The 22,623-nt window shown below is 38.3% G+C and overlaps 1 protein-coding gene across 2 annotated transcripts in view; it reads left to right on the top strand.

The window, feature by feature from the left end:
• Positions 1–22,623, top strand: part of ADAMTSL1 (ADAMTS like 1) — a 956,380-nt gene that overhangs the window by 511,629 nt on the left and 422,128 nt on the right. The gene's annotated exons all lie outside the window — the stretch shown is intronic.

The following is a 22,623-nucleotide window of genomic DNA, read 5'->3' as shown; positions in this document are numbered from 1 at the left end:
ATTCCAAAATTTGCACACACTGATCCAAACAAATGTGATTGTAGTTTTTCCTGCCACATTTATAACATGCCAGAACTTCCTCAGAAGGTAACAAGGCAAGAAGACAACAAGGTAAAAATGTAGCAAATGAATAGGTTGCATTGATTCCTTGATGGGGAAGGAATGTTTTGTTCTGATTATATTCTGACAAATCTGATCTGCACTATAATTTTGAAGTAGGGAAGAAAGCCATACAAACTGAAAAAGTCCAGGAGATTCATCAAATAGAGTAATCAGACAGAGATTCAGTATTTTATACATTCTGACTTCTTAATGATTTGCATCATTGTAGCTAAGAAATTATAATGCTGCATTGCAAGTGCTATAAATATAGAAATATATTTTTAATTTTTCATAGAAATTTAAAGGCAAACTACATTTCAAGCATGAATGAACTATAAGTTTTAGCTGTTCTGAAAAATACAAAGAACAGAATGTTTAGGTATGCTTTATGACTTGTGGAGCAAGCGATTTATGAAAGGTGTCTCATTTTTTCCATATGGGATGTGTTACTTGTATACACCATTAGTTTGTCTCATCTTTCCTTCTTTGTGATTTTTTTAAGTTTGTGTTATTTTCCCATTATATTGCATCATAAAGCAAATTACCAGTATACATTACTTTTTTGATATTTTCTTATGGAAGTATGATCTCATTATACTTTAGTAAAACTTTCCCATTCGGGAATAGATTGTTTTGCTATCCATTTGGTAAACGCATTATATCCCTCTGTGATATCTTGAATATTCATATATGTATTTGAGCATATAATTTGACTCATGTGGAATGAAAAGGTATGTATGCTTATTTCAGAAGGACTTAAAACATATCATGTTTAAATTACAATAATTGTATTAAAAAGATAAAATTAAAACAAACCTAGGTTTGTTTTACACCTGCATTTAAATGAAGTGGAAATCTGAGAGTTATGCTACAAAAGGAAGAACTGACTGGTGTTTACATACATCACCTTGCAAAGCAATAACAGCATTAGTAATAGCTGTCATGTATTTTGTGTCTGAATGTGGCTAGTTGTTTGAAAATCATTACAATGAATCCCTACAATAATCATACAAATAAGACATTTTAAACCCATTTTTCAGGTAATGAAATAAGCTTGCATCTGAACCCAAAGGTCAAATAATGGAGAGAATAGAACATGTTTGCTTCGTATGGTGGTTGTAAATATTTAAGAACAATGAAAACAGTGGTGCAGGTTGGTCTGTACCCTTTGTTGCAGATATTTAGGCTTTTTGCATCATCTTGATCATTAAAGATATGTACAATATCATGAGCACTTGTTAGACTTGCTCATTAACTGCCCCCTTTAGCATTAAATTTAATTATTGGCTTAAGAGATTGTGACCTTTAGCCTGTTCTGTACTTGATTTAGAACCAGAAGTGTGGCATCATCAGCTCAACCTTCAAGCTTGATAGAGAAATTGAATTGAGAGGCTTGTTTTTCCTATAGTTTTTGTTTTTGTTTTTGTTTTCATTTACACATTGCAAGGATTCTGTCTATTCTTGGACTTATTTGGGGCAATTTCTAAAGGTCTCTGTAACTTAATTGGAACATCCTGTCTATTTAGTGGCAAGCCCAGTTTCTACCTTATTAAAATATCCCTCATTTCATTGACAGCTGAATCATCTGTATCATGACTAGGTTCTTGAGTGTGTACAAATATTGAAGATTCAGCCTCCATTCTGTCAAAATCCTTTCCCCTTGGAACTTATTTCAGAGAGGATGGGTGTTGAATCTATTTTAGGTTACCACCCATATTTTCATGCACAGAGCATGTATCATAGATTTATATTCTGGACACAGTAGGACAGTAGTACTGATCATGAGATTTCATTTGATATTCAGGTGAAATTAAGCTACGTAATGCCATTTTCCCAATCCTCCCATCCTGCTATCTCACTTTTATTCTCTCTCCTTTGTCCCAATTGTTTAGCTCAAAAAGAATGTGGCAAAAACCATGACCGGCCATTGACATATGTGTCCATCTACACTTGAAGTCAAATCACTTCTTGTCAGAAAGGCATTTAATCAAATTTGCATTTGCCTTTTGTTTCTTTTAAATAGTTTTAAGCTCTTTCGCCTGCTACTGTGAGAGTTGCAAGAGTAACACTAGGAATTATAATAAAGTACATGTGTTTTTCTGTTGAATTTCTTTTTCTTCTCTGTACTAATTTATACATGGCAACTAGTCAAACACAATAGCCCATTCCCTTCAGTCCCTCTGGCACTCTCTCCCACTATTATCTAAGTGGATCTATCTTGGATGGGGAGAAGCACCATTAGCTTGTGGAATGAATGTTAAGTCCCTTATTTACAGGAGACCACGGCCTGTTCCAGCAGCATGTATGTCCGTGTGTGTTCATGTGCATGCACAAGCACTTTTCTATAATTGTTCACTCTGCACAGATTTCTTATTCTCAAGCCTAGATTGTCTTTAAATCAGGCTTGAAGACTTTTCGCAGAGATCTACAGAACGCCATGAAGCATTTAAAATTTAAAAATCACCTTCTTCATGTTTTTGTGAAGTTTCTTGTGTAGACATGGCCAGCTACATTTTTGTTTACTCAGGCTCCTGTTTTTAGTGTTTCAGTGTGTTCAGGACCACTTTCTGGCCCCCATTATTATTTTCACATACACCATTTCTGTTGCTTCATATAAGTTGAGGGAAGAGTGTCCAATAGTGGTCACTAGTGAACTACAGAAGAATCTTGTTACACCAGGAAAGTTTTTCCTTGAAAAAGCATATGGAAATTGAAGTCTTTTGAGAGACGAAGAGAATGAATAAATAAATACGTGCATGTATTTGTGCATTTGTATGCTTTAATACATGTTGATGCCCATTTACTATTATGTATGAATAAATTGGAAAGCAGTCTTCTAACACACCATGGCGTAGGCTATTACTCAAACTTAGGAGCTTCACAAAGTTTATTCTTCTATCCTACTAAGAAAATTACAGTTAGGGTTTGCAACTTTTATCAGTTAAGTGTCGTTAACCCTATACAAGTTACTCATTTTTTTTTAAACTTAGTTTATTTGGGCTGTATTTTGCTTGGGGATTATATTAGCATGAGACATGGTCTGGTGTTTTGGTTCTCTCCTTTATTGTGGCTTACTCAGAATATAATTTTAAACTCTTCCAGGAAAAATACTGGGTCCTATGAATTTCTGCTTTTCCTGAAGCACCTAGTAGAGTGCTGTGTAGATACAGTTTGTGAACTAAATGAAGAGAAAAAATGACTTACAGAGACTATCAAAGGGTTCTTTAATTCTTCATATTTTCAGTGATTCCTAAATTCATATGTGTAGTTCTGTTTCTTTGGTCAAGTGACAGCTCTGCTTTTAATTTATGTATCTTCCAGTTTCCAGGAATGACACACTGTCAGGTCCAGCTATGTAAGTTTAATTGTGCCCTCCTCTCAGTAAGCATATTCTACTGTTTCTGTGGTCTCATGGGTACAGTGACCCAGAAGTGACCTCTTCGTAGCATAAGGACCGGAGCCTTTTCTTGAGTGAGAACATTCCTTGAATCACCATGAATAACCTACTGGTTAACTTTATTGAGATAATCACAGGAAAATGTGTCTAAATCAAGTTTTACAGTCTTGTCATTGTTACTAACTTTCTTCTTTTAGAGAGCTGGCTTCAAACTTTGTGTTTTCACCAGAATGAGACAAGTGCATGTCATTTTCTGTCTACATCATAAAAACCATACCATGTGGTTGAATTTTGGCTTGATTGGCAGTACTGGCTCATGAGCGGCTTAGGACTGGCATACCAGAGGTGATGTAAGTCCTAAAGGATCCTAATTGAAATAGGCCAGCACAGCTGTGTGGGGAGCCTGCCTGCTAACTGGGGTAAGCTGTTGCTATCAACTCCTTCTTTCCATGAGCTCAAAAATAAATGACTAAATCTCCCCAATTCCCGAACTTCAAGATTAAAACCTACATTGAATAAAGCTTAACTGTTCTGTTTCGCCTCTCAGGGACTCTGTTAACTGGAGCACCCAGCATGGAGGGCAGTTAGTTAAAAGTTTTCTGGCCACGTCAAGAAGATGTCCAATGGCTGTAATCTGCAGCCAACAGTGACCTCGGGCTTTTTGTTTATCGTCTTTCCCAAGAAACTCAGTATTTATAAATCCATTAAAAAGTTTTGCGATATCCACAAGCATTCTTTATTTTGATTAGAGAAATATATTTTATCTCATGAAGTAATTATAACCTTTATTAGAAGAAATACCGTAATTTCTGTGTTCAAATAGCCCCATCCCAAATTCTACCCATATATAGCTATGTGTATAGTCAGCACTTAGTAATTGCTTGTCAGAAGGCATAAATAATTCATTGTAATCTCTAAAATATTTTATATGTGGTTTTTATAGTTCTTGGGCTACTTTGCATTTATCTGTGCCATCGCCCATTTCTTACTTATCTTACACTTCTCTCTGTCCCACAAAGCTGTGGGGGACAGCAGAAGGCGTGACTTGTTCCTCCTGCCTCTTTGAGAATGCCTGGTAATTTGATCTCAATAAATGTGGGTGAATGAATAAATAAATGGAAAAATAAGAATGACTTGGCAAGAAAAGGTGAAAACAGGGAAAAGTACAAGTAGGAAGGAAAAATGTCAGCATTCATTTTACATGTGAAGCATTTCACTATCTCTGGTTTTGGTAAGACCAAGTCAACAACCCTAATAAACGCAAAAGAGGTGTATATTCTGTATTCCTTTCTCTGTCTCTTAAATATACATAGCCACACACTGAATAACAATTAACCCCTTTTGCTCTTGTTAATTAGAATGAATCATTTTGGATGTTTCATATATTTTTTATCCATTTAGTTCTCAAATATTTTTCTTTTTTCAAAACTTGTCCTCAGGAAGAAAATGATATTTACATTAGTCACAGTTTTATAAAACTTGTAAGTACTTTTAATAAACTCTCATGTTAGCAGAGACAATGCTGTGGATTCACTAAAACCCGTTTCTTCTTGCTACTGGGCACAATGATAAACTGTATTTGCCAGCCTTCCCTGTGATCGGATGGTACTATGTAATTGAGTTCTCATCAGTGAAAAATAGCTAGAAGTACTATATGGCACTTGTGGGCCTGATCCCTCAGGATCCTCCAAGCATCAAACTCTCTATTTACCTGCCTGCTGGATGCAGAGAATCCACTAGAAAAAACTTCATGACTCTAAGGAACGGCAAAGCCACCAAGTGGAAGTCTAGGTCCCTGAATGACTACATGGAGCACAGCCCCTCAGTGTCACTCTCACAGACTTACACTGTGAACATTCATTTAACCATGAGCAAGAAACAAACTTTTTTTTTTTTTTTTTTTTGTATTTTTTTTTTTTTTTATTATACTTTAGGGTTTTAGGGTACATGTGCACAATGTGCAGGTTTGTTACATATGTATCCATGTGCCATGTTGATTTCCTGCACCCATTAACTTGTCATTTAGCATTAGGTGTATCTCCTAATGCTGTCCCTCCCCCCTCCCCCCACCCCACAACAGTCCCCGGAGTGTGATGTTCCCCTTCCTGTGTCCATGAGTTCTCATTGTTCAGTTCCCACCTATGAGTGAGAACATGCGGTGTTTGGTTTTTTGTCCTTGCGATAGTTTACTGAGAATGATGTTTTCCAGTTTCATCCATGTCCCTACAAAGGACACGAACTCATCATTTTTTATGGCTGCATAGTATTCCATGGTGTATATGTGCCACATTAAGAAACAAACTTTGTTGTGTGAAAACCCTGAAATTTTGGGAAAGGTGTTGTTTGTTATGCTGAAAACTTTTAAGAAATAACATATGCTTCAAATTTAGGTGCTATGCACGCCAGTACTTACTCATAAGTAAGTACTAATACCATTTTCCATTTATTATATGGGAAAAGAGAACTAACAAGATGCCACATCATTCTAATGGTGGTTTGATCTTTGTGGTTTGCAATTTACTGCATACCTAAAGTGTGATAAGTAGTTAGGGGTATGTGTCAGTACTACAGGGAAAATAGGAAAATGGGTCCATTTTTAAAACATAGAATCTGGAAGTGGATGAGGGAGTGGTTGAAAATGAGGAAAGAAAACCAAAGAGGCAAGGCTGTGGTGAAGCAGTTGAAATCTCCTGGGACAGAGTGGGATCAAACAGTGAGGCCAAGGACACAGAAGCACACAGATCCAAGGGGAAGGCAAATATAACAGAAAAAGATGCTGAGAAGCTGAAACCAGGGTGCAACACTAAAACTGCTCCAAGGGCAGAACGTCAGAAAATCAGAGTGAACAATTCAGAGAGGGAACAGACTCACAAAGGCAAAGAAAACAAATGTTTTGTACAGCGACATATAAAGTAAACCACACTTCTTGAATATCCCTAGTTTCAAAAAATCTTTAACACATTTTTCTTGGAGGTGTCTGAGTGTCATGAAAGAACAGTGGTTTAACAGTCACATAATTCCCTTCATCTCTGTCTGCTCATCCATGCTTTACTGCCCATTGCACCCAGCTCCCCAGGATGCTGCCACAGGCAAAGCCACCATTAGATGTCGAGGTGTTCTGGAAACTCCCAGGTACTATAACAATTCAGGTGATTACTCTCGTTCATATGAAAATCATTTCTCTGTCACCAGCTGTCTACCAGTGGGTAGTGCCAGGCTCCAATGGAGACAGACGAAGGCTCCATGAGCGATTAAGTCACAATGTCTACAGTGAAGAGCTTGGAAGTGTGTTGGACATTTTGTTGTCAAGAGTTGTTATTTTATTTTTTTAATTTTTCAAAACACAACTTTTCTGTAGGCAACAGTTCTGTGATGGACATTATTATTTTCAATTTCCCCACAAGCTGGTTCATCTTGTAAATAACTCTCTGCACCTGCTTAGACGCTGTTTGTTTAATCCTTTTATCCCTGTGTAAATGTAAATTATGGCTTTCTGTAGATTATGAATGTGTTATTTTCAAATTATCAGTCGCTATTTGACTCTGAACATGGAAAGTTATTTTTACTGTTTCTATAGTTCATAATCTCAGTTTGTGCAACAGAACACACTGGAACAATTTTTTAGTTAATATTCTTTAGGGAAAAACTATTTTCAAGATAAATTGTTATCTTTGTGAGAATTACCATTATGTGTGACCAGTATCTGGAGAGTTTTTATCTGCCGCACTCTCACTGGGGAATCTGCTGCCAGATTACAATCTGTACAGTTTCCACTATGTTGTGCTTTCTTTGCAAAAACCAAAATCCATGCAAAAAACAAATAGATTCCATTTGGAATTATATTTCTGTCAGTGCAATTACTATATGAGGTTGCATCTCCCATCCTCATTAGAATTATACCTAAAGTTCTTATTAAAATAAATTAATTACAATAAGACCAAGATGACCTTGTGCATCAAAAGGAGGATAGTTGAAAGAAAGGGAATAGCAGAAAAATCACGTGCATGAGCATATGCCATTTGTAATGCAGGAGATTTATTCCACTTCTGAGGCAAGAAATTGCCGGACTCTAATAGTTTCACCACCTGTGAATTATTTGGGTGCACCTCATAAGCGGGTTCTTTCTTCTATTTGTTTAAAGAAATAAGTGGTATGTTTGCCAATTCTACACTACATTAATTTTCACGGAGTTTCCATTTTCATCTTCATTGCTTTTTCAGATTTTTTTCCAAAGCTTCTGCCATTCTCCAGCTAAAGCTTTGGGTATTTTCCCCCTCAATTTTTGTCCAGGCACTTTCTCTAAGTCAATTCAGTTTGTTGGCATAAACGTTGGGATGAAAAGAGTGTGATAACCTAAGACATCCTGACATAAATTCCAAGAGCACTAAAGAAATGAGACAGGAAATTGTGAGCAACTTATAATAAATTCAAACTGTCCAATAAAATAAATATACCTCACTTTGTTCCCATAGTAAGGTACGGTAGGGTGTCTGATTTCTCAGCCTCCTTTGCTGGCTGTAATCTCAGTCACCATTTGAAGTCTGTACGAGTATTGTTACAATATTGTACTTCATCAATACAACTAGGAATGAAAAAGAGTAATGGAAACAATAAGAACTCTTACTGTTCAGGTGTGCTTAAGTGAGATTTGGAGGGAACGTTTTCAGAACTAGCCGGTTCTTTTATTCTAGTTGTTATAACCATTTGTCACTGAGACCTAATATAATTTCCCTGATGTACTACACACTTTTAGTTCTTATTTGGGGCTTGTAGCTGGTCTGAGATAACAAACATGCTTTGAAATTACTGTTATGAAGTTAATTGGCATTTAAATTCCCAGCCCATAGATTCACAGTGTTTTAGAATTAAAGGGAATCTTTGATGCATGCAGAATGTGACCTCAGTTGACTGGTATCTCTTTGAAGGCAGGGGTTTTGTTTTATTTTGTCCTGAATATCTTTGTATCTCTAGCATCAGACAAAGAGTTTGATATAGAAAAAGTGTTTGATGTAAGTTTGTTTGAATAAATTAATTAGTTGACTATTCCAGCCCTTTCATTTTGCAGATAATTTAATTTAAAATATAAATGTCTGTAAAGAGATTCGAGTTATATTTATCACAAGCACCTAGTACATAGGATCCAGATACTGGAATCTTGTGCTGTTTCCTTTTGTCAGTTCTCCTTCTATTGAGTTCATTCTCCTGTATTATACTGTGTGGCCCCTTAAGGACCTTTAAATAACAGCCATCATGCTGGCTTTGGTAGAGAGGGATTGAAATGTTGAAATGTCACATGCAGAAGAAACCAAGGATCGAATGAAGCTGCTGAAAAACAATCTTGAGTTAAAACTCAAAGATCGGTGGGGTGCGGTGGCTCACACCTGTAATCCCAGCACTTTGGGAGGCCAAGGCAGGCAGATCACAAGGTCAGGAGATCGAGACCATCCTGGCTAACACGGTGAAACCCTATCTCTACTAAAAATACAAAAAATTAGCCGGGCATGGTGGCGGGTGCCTGTAGTCCCAGCTACTTGGGAGGCTGGGGCCAGAGAATTGCGTGAACCTGGGAGGTGGAGCTTGCAGTGAGCCGAGATTGTGCCACTGCACTCCAGCCCAGGTGACAGAGCAAGACTGTCTCAAAAAAAACAAAACAAAACAAAACAAAAAAAAACAAATTCAAAGATCATTGTTGGCTTATAAATATCAGGGTGACCTGGCAAGAACAGAGAACTAAAATCTGTAAAATACGGCTCTTTCCTAGAGTTATGTCATACCAATAAGCCTCATTTATCTTGTTTCCCTATTAATGAAAAATGTGGATAACTTGGTGATGTATGTGTGAAAATAACTTCATATGGGATCTTGCATGTAGCACGTCTCCGAGAAGTGCTAGCTTTCTTTCCTCCCTCAGTGCAAAATAGCATCTTCATTGAGATCCTGCTATATATCAGGCGCTGTGCTAGGTACTGGCTATGCTATGTTGAACAAAAGAGACATGGTCCTAAAGATGAGTCCTTCTGCACAGAATATCAGTAAGGATTTGGCACAGGGGTGAGGAAGACAGGAATTAATTGGCCAGTACTTTCCATTGGTTTTATGTTGCTGTCATGATATTATTTTCTTTAAACTGTATATTTAACTATTGCTGATGTAACGGGGTTTCTGCCTAAAGAAATAGACATATTAATTCATTATTTATAGTGATTCAAGAAAGAATGTGTTAGAAAAACTCTAAATCTCTAAAGATTTATATTTAAGGTCATTTCTTTGACTTTTGCTTTTTGTTCCTGAAATCCTCTTCTTTAGGAATACTGAAACCTAAGCTTAATGAGTGTATTACTTTGTCTCTGTGTTTATTTGATGCATAAACACCTGTCTTTTCAATCTAGAGCTATGCTAAAGTAGTAAAATCTTTAAGCCAGTCCCTCTTTCATGCAAGTAAAAGGCCAGTCAGCTGCATATAGAAGGCTAATGACAGTAGGTTTTCCCACAGAAGGTTTGCTAACTTCAGTTTGCTGGTGCTGGGACTTTTATTAAGCAGGACTGTTTTGGCTGCAGGCTCCAGGATCTTGATTTTAAGAAACTTGATCAGTGGGTTTTGCCCAATTAAGAGTTCTAGATGATTTAAAGCAGCGATTCTCAGACTTTTGGATTTAATAGACTATTAAAATTTCAGAAAAAAAATAAGGCTGGTTGGCAGGTAGGTAGGAGTTACGGAAAATAGAGACAAATTTCTAATATTTTGTATTGTTAACTAAGGACGCTAATAAAATAAATTTCTATCACCATAGTTTCATCAATGAAATAACAGTTAATACTCAAGAGAGTACTTGCTTCCATGTAAGAAGAACTTTATATATACTGCATTAAACTATCTAATTCTCATAAGAACCCTATGGATGGAGCCATGACAGTTTTCCATCTTGACAAGGAAACTGAGGCACAGAGATGTTATGTAACATGCCTAAGATCACTCAGTCAGTAGGGGAAGGGTACAGATTTGAACCAAGGCAGAGTTCATTCATGTCTCAACTCTCCCATTTTCTTTTACTAGTACAAGAAATTAAAGGTCATTTGAAAAAGCCAAAAGTCCCAGGTACATGATTTCAGAACAAAAAAATAACTAAACACATTTAGCTTTATGGAAAGCTAACCAATGTCCTTATTCTCTTTATTCTATGTGTCAACACATACTTTGTCATGGATTGGCCTGCTGTCTGCCAGTCACTTTCCTTGAAACACAAAGACGAACAAGACGGAGTCTTACTCCCCAGGAAGCTCACAGGCACCAAACAAAGTTTTTAAAAAATAGTAGACTGAGGTAGAGCAGGGGATATGAGGTGCTGTAGTAGCACAAAGAAGAAAACAAAGAATGGGAAGGATGCTGGCATTTTTCTGTCTGATGTATCCCAGGCACTGTCCTAGCAGAGAATAACTCAATGGAAGTTCATCAAGCAGATAAGAGAGGGAAGAGGGGGCATTCCCAGCAGAGGGACTTGCACGGGCAAAGGCCCAGAAGAAGGAAAGGGAAGGTAAGTTCAAGGAACAGTGAGTGAATCCCTATAGCTGGAGCACAGCCAGATCATGCGGGGTGTTGCAGGCCACCCCCAGAAGCACTGACCCAAGTTTTTGTTTTAGAAAGACAGCTGTGATGGCCACATAGAGTGGAAAGGCCTGGAGAAGGGAGGCCAAAAGTTACAAGATTATTACACCTCTCCTGGTGAGAAGCCACGAAGGCAGTAGCAACAGCAGCAGCAGAAGTAATGACAAAGAGGCATAAACATCCAGCTATAAGGCTACATAGTTACTGGTAGCAAAAAACCTCCTGTGGGCTCCCTTTGCTGTACCTCTTGAAGCCTCAGAGGCTCTTATAAAGGGCCATCTGGGTGCTAGGGTTCTTTAGATCCCACTGTTTAGCATAGAACCAGGGCCTGGAACTGAGTCGGTGTTCAACAGATGTTTGCTGAATGAAAGTGTGAAAGAGTTAGTAATATTATTCAAGGCCTCCTGGTTAAAATTTTTGACCTACAGTTAGGGATTATTTTTCCCAAATTATTGAAGGTATTCAGGAGCAACAAATGTATCTATATCCTAAAAAGTTAAGAACTTTCTGTCGCTCTGCAAAGTGTGAATTCAGGCCCAAGTTTTCTGAAGAGACTGACAAACTGTTGTGACTTAACCCTTTATTCACTCTCAGCGAGCTTTTAAAAATAAATAGAGGCTATTTCAAAAGGGCAATCCTGGCCTGGCCAGCGTGGTGGCCCACAGCTGTAGTCTCAGCACTTTGGGAGGCCAAGGCAGGAGGATCGCTTGAGCCCAGGAGTTCAAGACCAGCCTGGGCAACATGGCAAAACCCCATCTCTACAAAAATTGCAAAAATTAGCCAGGCATGGTAGTGTGTGCCTGTAGTCCCAGCTACTCAGGAGGCTGAGGTGGGAGGATTGCTTGAGCTGGAGAGATGGAGGCTGGCAGTGAGCCGAGATTGTGTGACTGCACTCCAGCCTGGGTGTCAAAGTGAGACCTTGTCTCAAAAAAAAGCGGAGTGGGGGTGGAAATCCTGTGCTTTTTGAAAGCTTTACCTCCCTCATGTAACACAAATCCCATAACAGGGAGTCATTTTTGTACCTTCGAGTGATTATTGTTGTCTGAGGCTGTAGTAGTTTCCCATGTGTGATCTTTATCTGTTTTCTCACCAAATAGTGTCCTACTCCACTCCTTAGATTCATGTCACAGTTACGAATCTTTACACGGGATGCCAGCAAATCTCTTTGCCCTAATTCTTACAGCTTTTCACATTGTCTAACATAGGCTCCGCATGTGAAGTTCCCTTTGAAAACAGCTAAAAATGTCGGTGAAAGATGTAGCATTAATGGTCTAAATGTATCTGCCCTGATTAAATATTAATTGTGGTCTTCAGAAGATAATCAGGCCATATCTGAAATTCCTAAATTTATCATTTTATACTAAAAAACATGATTTGAAAAAATAACTCCTAAGTTATATTAAAGTGAGTTAAATGTCACATAAACTCTTTATATTGTTTCTTTATTAATCAGATTGCTAAGGCGTCAGATTTTTAATCAGGCATTGGAATCTCGTGTATAGAATTTCTTTTCCTAATTATAAACAAATAGTCTCCACTGTGCATGTAGCTCTTTACACAGCATTAGTACAAAATTGATTATAGCCTGGCCTCACCTCATAAAGTAGATTTGCTTTGGAACAGCATCAAATCGGTATTTATGTTTTAAATCACATGGTCCTTCTGACTTTCATTCTAATTTTGGACAATTACCACTTTTACTTTCCTTCCTCCTTCCCTGAAGTTGACTGCAAACAGCATGAAGATGTCTTTAGACTTAGCAAAAGGGGAGAAAAAGTTAATTTCAGTCTCCTCCTAGGTGCCAAGTACTGTACTATTTGTTTATGTATGTTATGTCACATAAGCCTGACCACAGATCACAACCCATTTCACCGGTAAGAAAACTGATTACCAAAACCTAAAAGGTGATACGAATTTCCCGACTTTTCACGTATGTGTATTCAGTGCTTATAGCAAACAAATCATATTGAAATATGCAGTACAGATTATTTTCCATGTTGTTTGAACTATGTTTTTGGCCTTGGTTAGCAGGAGCCTCCCCAGTGTGCTGAGTGATTTCCACAGCTTCAGAACCAAGTTCATTGCAGTTCACAGCTTGTACCGTATTTCATCGATCCTGAGATACAAATTTTTTTTCTGATTATAGCAACTTGAATGAATTTCATAATTATAGCAGCCATAGTTTAGTGAGTGGCATTTTTAAAAGGGTTCATAATGGTATATAAAATAACAATGTCACTTCAGTCTATAGCATCTTAGGTTTGATGCAATGCTGTATCAGTCTTTCCAATATCTAACGAATAGAAGCAAAGCTAGGCTTAAGATTCAGATGCAGAAATATGATTATGGAACCCTCTCATTCCCTATCATCTGATGTGGATTATTTCTACCTTTATTTACTGATCTCCCCAATCTGAGGCCCTGGAGAGAGTCTGTATGTTGGTCTTACCTTAGATCTGTTCTGTCCCCTACCAATATCAAAACCCTCTGCCCAGGACCTCCTTTATTCTTAATCTAGGGGTGCCTGTTTCCTTATCTGGAAGCAAGTATACCATAATTCAGGAGCTTCCCACGTTTGGTCAGTAGCCAAATCAGCTGGACACTTGTTAAAATTATGAAGGCTCCGGCCCCTCCTCCTTCAATGAGTATAGACCTGTGTGTATTTTATTAGCTTTCTTGGTAATTCTGATACACACCAACGTTTGATAACCACAGGAATAGTGGTTAAGAGATAGACTGCCTGGATTTCAACCCTGGCTCCACCAGTGTAACCTTTCTGTCATTTTCTGTGCCCCAGTTTCCTTGCCTGTAAAACAGGGGTCGACAATGGCATGTACCTCAAAGGATCATTGTGAAGTTTAATAAAACAAGTCATGCAACCTACTCAGCACAGTACCCCACACAGGTAGCAGGTGCCCAATAAACATCAGCAATTATTACTCTCTCCCTGCAAGGCTGAAAGTTCCCTATCTCATTCCAGAAGCCAACCTCTTGTCTTTCCCTGGATTCACGGCAACTGACAGTTTTGCCTCTTAACTACAGTCTTCCATGCAATCTCAAAGAAAGGGACTGAGAGGAAAACCTAAGATTGATTTTGAATTTGTGGGGTCTGGAGCCCATTGAAGCCAGTAAGTCTAAGACAGAATAAAGATAAAAGTTGGTTCAAGAAAGTCATCCAGTGAATTCACTCATAAATGCTTGTCTAATTTAGGGTTCTCAACCCTCTTCTGCATCAAAATCACCTTAGGAATTCCAAACAAAATATCTGGGTGGCTGGCAGCCTCCATCCCCGCAAGAGATTCTGATACGGTTGGTCTGGGAAGATGCCCAGACATTGGCAATTTTCTCAGGTAATTTGAATGTATAGACAGAGTTGACAATCACTGATCTAATTGAATATTTAAACGGTTCCAAAAACCTCTTAACTGTCAGGGGATATATCTCTTATATTTGAAGATGCTTTATAAACTCCCTTCCTCTCTGTGAAAATCAAAAACTTAGGAGCCCCTTGTCCCTGAAACAGGGATAATATACTGATTCCAGGAACTCCTGTAGTCAGTGTGAATGCACTTTGTAAATTGTTAAGTCTGCATGTGAGAGGAAGCATTCTGGTGCCTAATGTGAAGATGATCATCCGATCCTGTTACATAGCATGCACAAAGAGATTCAGAAATCCTCCAGTTACCAGGATGTCGTGTAATCTGAAGTATAATGCACCAGCCACTTCAATGTATACACTTTTCATTCAAAAAATAGGAACCATGAACATGTTAAATCATTTCGTAAAAGATAGAAGAAGTTAAAACCTTCCTGAGCCGAATTTGAAGGGACAAAATAAAACATACGCTGAGAACATTCAGTCTTCCACACAGACTAGTCATCTCATCTTTTATTTTCTTTATTTTTCTTTTTCTAGATGGTCATTGTGTGAGATTAAGTATTTGGTCATATTTCCCACTGCTCTCCTCAGACAGCTAAATTTAATTCTTATCCAACTGACCGACTTACCCATCTATATCCCGCTTACTTAATTAGACATAAAGAGATACTAAATTCCTCTCATCTGTTGAGGAAATGATGGTGACCTGGCTTTCTCTCCTATCCTTTAACAGCAACCCTCAGTTCCCCTTTTTTCCTAAAATGCCCATAAACCTTCAGTGCCTCATAGGAGTATTATGAGGATCAAGTGAGTTACGTGTAAGTACTCTGAAAACTGTAAAACCTCAGTCATCTCGTGCTCAAAAGCCTTCACTGCCTCCAGCTGTCTGGAGTCTACTCAAGGACCAATTCCTCAGCTGGGATTCAAGGCCCTATCCCAAACCATCATTCCTACCTTATGTTCAGCTGTTTTACTGCATGTGTGCTGGCATACTGAGACCCATGCCACAGAGGAATTGGCCTGGCCAGAGCTGGAAGCAGGCTGGGGTCCCGGTTGCGTATCACATAGAAAACCACAGCAAGAAGAGTCTGAACGGGGGCTCTAGCAGAGAGGGGGAACAGAAAGAAGCTACACAGCAGAAGCAGAATCGGTGGCACAGGCAATTGATTGGAGGGAGGGAGAAAGGGTAGGTGAAGGGGATGAGGAGGAAGACAGAGGAGGCTGGAGAAAGGAGAATTGTTGTATAGCAATGTCTGTATGTTCATCACTATGCTAGGGGAAAGGACTGCTAAAAGATTGGGGCCCCAAATACCGAGCTTGGTTTTGGATGCACTGAGTTTAAAGTATCAACAAGGCATTCAGGAAAGTGAAACTAGAATCCTGGAGATTGGAAGAGACGTAGATTTGTATATCACCTGCAAGGAGAAGACAGTTCAAGTGAGGAAAGTGGGTAAGATCAATCAGAGCACGGAGAGAACAGGGGCCTGAGGAAAGAACCTTGGGGATGACAGCATTTGCTAGTCCAGATGAGTAAGAAAAGGCAGGGGACAAAACAGGGGATAACTCGCTGCCAAAGAAGCCAGGGGAGCATATTCTGCAGCAAGATGTGAGGGAAAGTCATAGGATGTGGTGAATTACAGGACGCTGATGAATTTCAGAGGAGCCACGTCAGCCAAGCGGTGGGCAGAAGCCAGATTACAAAGCACTAGAGAATTCGGGAGTATTGGGGAAGTGGGTGCAGTGAACATGGGTTAGCCTTTCAAGAAGTTTAGAACTGAAAGGAAGGGAGGCGGGAGACAGGTTAGCCCTCACCACTGACAAAGTGGAGTGTAAAGGCAGAAAAGCACAAAGCAGGAGCTATGTGATAAAAGGGAGCTTGGTTTTAATAAAAAGAAGAGAAAGTGCTTTCGTCTTAATAGCTCAAAGAATGCTGATAGCAGCCGTGTGTGAAATTGATTTCTGAGGCCCAGCACCAGAGACAGAGAGGCTGTGAGGCAAATGGGGTAGTAAACCATGATTTAGCACCTTCACTTTCTCTGCTTATTACAAAATAGGCTTTAAAAAAGATGCCTGTGGTGTGCCTCAGCAATCTTGATATTGTCTGTGGCCAAGATCCATTTTAATATATTCCTGAGGCATTTTGGTAATTCTAACACTGCCTGAGGCATTAATCTATCAACTTTTCACATTGCTAAGCATGTTAATGCAATTTAAATATTATTTCTCTATTAAACAACATTGATGTGGAAGGAAAAAGAACTCTTCTTGCTGGAAACAAAAAGGTAACAGGCTGAAAATGCTTACACATTGAAAGCACAATTAAGCTTTGTAAACTCTCAGAGTATTTGCTTCTACTTTGCCAGCATTGAGAGCCAGAGAGGGCTCACAAGAATCACAAAAAATCATGTCATGTTTCATGTACTATTAATAATAAACATTTAAGAAGTGGTTTTGCAAATAGCTCCTTAACATGATCATTTAATTTATAAATTAGAAGATGGTAGTCCTTCCCGTATATACAATATCTGGATGATATTTTTCAGTTTTAAAATGCCAACAGTATGCCGAGTTTAGCCAGCCCCAAAACGTAAATATTTCTGTTGACTGGAAGATGGGAAGAGATGACTGCTATATTTGTCTCTAATCACCATTATTATTTCCCATTTTAATACAAGTAGAGCTGTACTATTTACAGATAATGATGACAAATTATAATGGCCCGATAAGGACAGGTTCTTTTAGAAAGTTATTTTGAATAAGGCACTTATACTACAATCTACTCTGGACAAGATTTTAAAGAAAAAATTGTAGGCTGTCATGTTTTTGAAATAAATACCTATTTAACTAGAGAATGCATGGCCTGATTGATGTAGTCACAACAAAAGCTATACGGAGACAATAGTAACTGACTCTCATTTATTATTGATAAAGGACTTAATATGTAGGAAAGCATTTTAAAAAAACACTCTAAGTTATACAGTAGGGAAGCACAATAACAGAGTTTCTGTTTTGATAAAAAACAAAGTATGTTATGAAGATTATTGATATAGCCCATTATAATACAAACATCACAGGAAGAAAAAAAACATCATTCCTTAACACTTGGCTAGGAATTAAGTCAATACAGAAACTGAAAAACATCAAATAAAGCTGACTTTTATCTCATCATTTGGGAGACTTTTGCTTACACGTATTTATTGCTTTTCAAAGTATTAAAGAGTAAACTCTTATTAATAAAAAGTACAGAGTATAATTGAGCATTTCTTTTATTATTCAGAAGTCACTTTAGGATCTGCCATAGGTTCTGGATGCAGAAAATTGTATTAGTAAAGAAAAGTCCCAGCAGAGATTCTGTTTCAAGAGTTGCTTTGTAACAAAACAATTCTTAGGACTGAAGCTGTAGGACTGCCTCCACTTGGATTTCATTTATTAATTGCACTGCATAACGTTTTTCCATATATTAGCACTTTTATTTAAAAAAAATAACTCTATGAGTTATATAGAGCAAATGCTCATGTTCCATTTTACAAATTAGAAAATTGATTCGTAAATGTGCTTAAATGAAATAGACGAATTTAGAATCATAGACATTTTTGTAGCTAGAGGTGTCTCAGAAATTATCTAGCCAAAATTCCTTTTTACGGAAGTGACTAACCTGAGGCAGAGAGAACTAAGTTGCCTAAAATACCACAGCAGCAAAGTCAGGATATAACAAAAACACCACAGTGGCCAAATCCTGTTGCCTAGACTGTGTCCCTGTTTAGAAGTTTTTGCTATCAATATTATGTATGTACACTCTGAAACATTTTAAAACTAAAAGTGCCCACCAAAATCTCAGCTGAACAGTAAACATCCATTGAACATTAAACTCTGTATCAAGCCCTGTGTTAGATGTTAGGGGTTAAGCTGAATATCACCTAGTCCCTAGCTTCAAGGACATTGTATTCATATTTTGCCTCTATTAATGTATTTTAACATGAGAGCTCTATTATTTGAATTGCAACGTTTAGTTTTATGGAAAATCTAATGGAAATATGTTCTCCTGAGTCCAAAACTCTGACTTTAAAATGTGTGTCCAGATTTGCTTCCATCAGGTTATTTTTCCTGATTAATTCTGTTCAACTTTTCATCTCTCTGTGATCTATGGTTATCTATGTATTGTACTAATTTTTACACTCATTAAAAATGATTTAATAAGTATTCTTTACTTCTTTTTAATTGGTAGAGGCCTATGCTTTTAATTAAGTCAGGACTTCCTCACCCACCTCTCTTCATTCTCATTCCCAGTTCTCCTTCTAATCCCAGCACACTCATCTTCAAAAGCACACAGCTTCCCAAGTGCTGCAGAGGGATGAAAATTGTTTACTCAGTGACGAGGTCCCTTTGACAAACAGGGATCTAGGACTTGGATAAAGCTAGATTAAGCCAAGATGTGACAGGTTAATCATCTTTCAACTTTACACATTTTGGGTAAATTTAGAGTTGGCATAAAAAGACATGTGAATAAGCAGAAATGTGATCCTTTTTTTGCCCCCATGATTCAGATTCATTTTTGCCCTCTTCTGTTCGCTTGCTTATCTGCAGCTTCTGCACACATTTTTCCCCCTGTCTTTAGATAATCTGAATGTATGTGGACAAGCGTGAAAGCTGACAGCTGTTATGAATTAGACATTCAACTGCAATTTGTCCTAGCCTGCCTTGTGTTAATCATTCATTTAATGAATATTCACTGAGACCGATTACGTATCTGGTGTTCTACAAGGCATTGCGCATATTCAGAGGCATATTCATCTTTGTCACAGCTCTTAAGAAGCACACAGTCCACTTCTGGGGATAGATGTGTAAATAAGTAACTATACTGGGTGGCTGACAAATGCTAAAACAGCCATTTGTATCAAATCCTAGCAATATGCTCAAAACACACAGGATGGCCGGGTGGTGGCTCACGCCTGTAATCCCAGCACTTTGGGAGGCGGAGGTGGGTGGATCACCTGAGGTCAGGAATCCAAGACCAGCCTGACGAACATGGTGAAACCCTGTCTCTACTAAAAATACAAAAATTACCTGGGCATGGTGGCAGGTGCCTATAATCCCAACTACTCGGGAGGCTGAGACAGGCGAATCGCTTGAACCCAGAAGGTGGATTTTGCAGTGAGCTGAGATCACACCACTGCACTCCAGTCTGGGTGACAGACTGTCTCAAAAAAAAAAAAAAAAAAAAAAAACAGGCCAAGCAGTGATTGATTCTACCTAGAGATAAGAGAAAATTTTACTAGAAGATGGCAGTGGCATTGCATCTTAGAGCAGGAGCAGGAGTACACAAGTCAAATGAAATAAAAAGATGTGAGCAAGATGGTGAGGAGGGGAATCTAGGTACTACCAAGATCATGACCCGATTGCTAGATGTCCTCACAGCACCTGTGTTACTGAGAATCATGACCAATTACTGGAGTGTAGAGGCCATGTATGATTACGAAAAGCAGGAATGAATCTAGAACGTTGATTTAGGGCCAGTTTATGAAGCGTCTTGTATGCTATGCTAATAACTTAGACTTTACCCTATATCCAATGGCTCTTCACCTTTTTTGAAGAATGTGATAAAAGTTATAAATCCTCTCTCCAGAAGTATGATATAACACACACATGCTTAAAATGTGGCATAGAGTTTCTGAGAGTTCACAGCCCACCTGGCATTTATTAACACTACTAGGTCCCACCAGTTTAGGCAGTGGAGCCATAGAAAATCTCCTAGCAAGGAGTGAACAGTTGAGCTTTGTATTCTAGCAAGATAACTGGCAACAATGAAGAGGACAGATTGGTGGGAAGAGAGGCTGGAGGTCAAAAACACCAGATGGGAAGTCAATTGCAAAGTGCCAGGCGTGAATGATAGTACCAGAATTAAGTCAGTGAAAGTAAGACTGGACGGGGTGAGAATGGAAGAGAGAGGGATTTCAGAAATGGAATTGATAAGACTTGATGTCTGATTAATTATAAATGATGTTGAGCAGTTAAATATTTTGTTGTTATCTTAATCTTCCCCACTAAACTGTAAATCCTCTAAAGGTGTTGCTGACACAAGCAGGACTCAGGGAATGCGCAGAAATGAAAACAAGCGTGCAGGATTAGAAACTTCACATTCATGTGAAAGCAATGGGTCCCTCAAAAGCCAAGAGGCAGAGGGCTGTGAGATAGGGTAGTGACCTCTGAGGCTAATCACTGCTTATGGACACAAAATCAAATAAGGAGCTGTTGAAAATAGTAAACCTGAGTAAAGCAGTGATTAACTTGTTGGTTGCCGTCTCTACCTTATATGGTTTCCTAGCCCCAGAGCACCTCCTAGATTGCTAAGAGACTAGGTTGGTTTGCTTTACATTCATAATGGAAAAGTATGACCAGAACCTCAAAATCAACCTACTCCCAAAACTGCAAAATTTGCCAGAGTGTTCCAAATATCCAGGCTGATGCCTGTAGTTACAGCTACAGGTTAAGCTAGAGGAAAATGTTATCTATTGAAGGTACGAAGATAGGGTAATTGAGAGAGCTACTGCTTTTTACAACAAAGTCATCTAGGTTGCAGGTGCAGAGTTTTTGATGGACTTCATCTCCTAGTGTGTATACGTGTGAAGGTGGGGGAGTGATACCTATTTGAACTGGAGAACAGAAGAAAGCCCCTGAAATTGAAATTGCTTGGCAATTTTAAGTGACGGGATATTTCTCATGCTCTTGCTTTCTCCCCCACCTTATGCTTACTCTATGCCCTATGTACATTTTGAGAGACAAATGACAAATACGTAAACATTTAAAACAAAACATATTTCCAGGCATTTCATCACTGATTAAATATTTGTTGAAATCTTACATTTTCTTCAAAATGACATTCTTAATAATTAATTCAATAACTGTAGATAACTCAAAAATAGAAAGCATCACCCCTGCCTTCAAAGAGCCTCCAGTCTAATTGGAAAGATAATTTTTATACAGAATGATAATCCCAAAGAGCTACAAAGTCTTGTTTTAATTTATACTATACTGATTATTTGTAAACTGGTACTACATAATGGGACATCAAGTAACTTCAGGTTAAGGAGAATATTGCAATACTAAGAGCTTATCATTCTACTTTTTCTGAGTAAGGAGAGCTGAACTTCAGCAAAAGTAGAAACAAGAATGTAGAAAAGAAGAAAGCATAATATTAAGCCAGGGAGAATGTTTTAAATTTCAATCCCACACATCCTACAATATCTGGATGGTATTTAAGAGAGAACGCATCCAATCATGAGTATAGGAATAGAACCTAAACCACATCCAGCATCCCATGGAACTTAATTCAGAACTATTACACCACATTTTTTTCTTGGCTCACATGGCACAATAGTCAACCAAAGAAAAGAGAAAGTTCTACCAAAACCAAAAGCTGACTTGTTTGAGAGTGACATGAAGTTAGCTAGTCATTTCATGCAGCTTCCCTATTATCAGTTATAATTTGGGTTTTTTTGCCCATCAAACCCTAAGCCATATTAATCTGTTAACATTCCAGTTTCCTCAGCAAATCACGAAATGAGATTTTTCTCCAACAGGAATTCTTTCTCTATGATTCCAAACCCCAACATGTGCTTTCCAGAGCCTCAGATGTTTCCTTAGTTCTACAGATGTTTTGTAAATTCATTTCAGCTAAATTTGCCAGTGCTGCAGAAAGTATCTATGGCTGATTGGAGTCGCAGTTTGGACGGAGCTCCAGTTAGATTAGATGGAAGTGGAAACTAAAACTTCTAACTGGCTCACCAGGAAGTCAGGAATTCACAAAAAGAGCAGAGAAGGAATTTCGTTTGAGGGGGTGTTTCAAACATGACTGTTTTGGGGAGTGGAGGGTGTGGAAGCCCTAGGGGGTGATTCTTCACTGTTTTCCTTGGTGTTGGGCCTACATATTATTTTCCACTGGAGATTTGTTTTCTTTTCTAAGAAGGAAAAAGAAGAAAACAAAAAACAACAACAACAACCAGGAATAGCTGCTTCATTTTTAGAACTCCAGGTAAAATGGCTAACGTTTCACACCTGAGGTGAAATAGTCTCAGGATTTAAAATATCCCTATAGTCCAGGGGCCAGGAAGGTGATGACTTCCTTCAAAAACATGAAATAAATGA

Source organism: Symphalangus syndactylus, chromosome 9 (assembly GCF_028878055.3).
Source record: "Symphalangus syndactylus isolate Jambi chromosome 9, NHGRI_mSymSyn1-v2.1_pri, whole genome shotgun sequence".
Lineage (NCBI taxonomy): Eukaryota > Metazoa > Chordata > Mammalia > Primates > Hylobatidae > Symphalangus > Symphalangus syndactylus.
This window is presented reverse-complemented; position numbering and strand designations above follow the sequence as displayed.